Below are 1,903 nucleotides of genomic sequence, written 5' to 3'. Positions count from 1 at the left end.
GCCACTCGGCTGCTAGTCCACCTTTCATGCAGAATCTTAAGGTCCTTGCTCATGTCCAAGGCACCAAAGCCAGCTAAAAGGTCAATATTCAATACCTAAATCTTGAATTGGACTACTTCTTACTGGCTATTGCATCAACTTAGTAGCTTCATCTGTGTTCTACTATGGTGATTTTCGTGTCTCCGCATACCGCAGCACGCGACATAGCTTTGCAGACGATAAGTACAACCGTTTCACGGAGAAGAGTGGCCAATGTGACGATCTGGCTTTAAGTCGATTCGATAACAAGTGACGAAAACGGACGGATTTCTCAGGTTTTTATTACATATGAACACTTTTCACATTCTCCCGTGCAACTCGGCTGCTAGTCCTCCTTTCATGTAGAATATTAAGGTCCTAGCTCATGTCCAAGGCACCAAAGCCAGCTAATTATTCAATATTCAGTTCCTAAAACTTGAATTGTACTACTTCTTACTGGCTACTACATCAACTTACAAGCTTCATCTCTGTTCTACTATGGTGCTTTTAGTGTCTCCACATACCGCAGCACGCGACATAGCTTTGCAGAAGATAAGTACAACCGTTTCAGAGAGAAGAGCGGCCAATGTGACGATCTGGCTTTAAAACGGTTCGATAACAAATGAAGAAAACGGACGGATTTCTCAGGTTTTTACTACATGCGAAAACTTTTCACATTCTCCCGTGCAACTCTGCTGCTAGTCCTCCATTCACGCAGAATCTCAAGGTCGTAGCTCATGTCCAAGGCACCAAAGCCAGCTAAAAAGTCAATAATCGATACCTAAAACTTGAATTGTACTACTTCTTACTGGCTATTACATCAACTTAGAAGCTTCATCTGTGTTCTACTATGATGATTTTCGTGTCTCCGCATACCGCAGCACGTGACATAGCATTGCAGACGATAAGTACAACCGTTTCACGGAGAAGAGTGGCCAATGTGACGATCTGGCTTTAAGTCGATTCGATAACAAATGACGAAAACGGACGGATATCTAAGGTTTTTACTACATATGAACACTTTTCACATTCTCCCGTGCAACTCGGCTGCTAGTCCTCCTTTCTTGCAGAACGTTAAGGTCCTAGCTCATGTCCAAGGCACCAAAGCCAGCTAAAAAGTCAATAATCGATACCTAAAACTTGAACTGTACTACTTGTTACTGGCTATTACATCAACTTTGAAGCTTCATATGTGTTCTACTATGGTGCTTTTAGTGTCTCCGCATACCGCAGCACGCGACATAGCTTTGCAGACGATAAGTACAACCGTTTCAGAGAGAAGAGCGGCCAATGTGACGATCTGGCTTTAAGTCGATTCGATAACAAATGACGAAAACGGACCGATTTCTCAGGTTTTTACTACATATGAGCACTTTTCACATTCTCCCGTGCAACTGGGCTGCTAGTCCTCCTTTTATGCAGAATCTTAAAGTCCTAGCTCATGTCCAAGGCACCAAAGCCAGATAAAAAGTCAATAATCGATACCTAAAACTTGAATTGTACTACTTCTTACTGGCTATTACATCAACTTACAAGCTTCATCTCTGTTCTACTATGGTGCTTTTAGTGTCTCCACATACCGCAGCACGCGACATAGCTTTGCAGAAGATAAGTACAACCGTTTCAGAGAGAAGAGCGGCCAATGTGACGATCTGGCTTTAAGTCGATTCGATAACAAATGAAGAAAACGGACGGATTTCTCAGGTTTTTACTACATGCGAAAACTTTTCACATTCTCCCGTGCAACTCTGCTGCTAGTCCTCCATTCACGCAGAATCTCAAGGTCGTAGCTCATGTCCAAGGCACCAAAGCCAGCTAAAAAGTCAATAATCGATACCTAAAACTTGAATTGTACTACTTCTTACTGACTATTACATCAACTTAG

Source organism: Schistocerca gregaria, unplaced genomic scaffold, assembly GCF_023897955.1.
Source record: "Schistocerca gregaria isolate iqSchGreg1 unplaced genomic scaffold, iqSchGreg1.2 ptg000198l, whole genome shotgun sequence".
In the NCBI taxonomy this organism is placed as follows: Eukaryota; Metazoa; Arthropoda; class Insecta; order Orthoptera; family Acrididae; genus Schistocerca; species Schistocerca gregaria.
The sequence above is the reverse complement of the archived record's forward strand: the minus strand, read 5'-3'. Positions refer to the sequence as shown.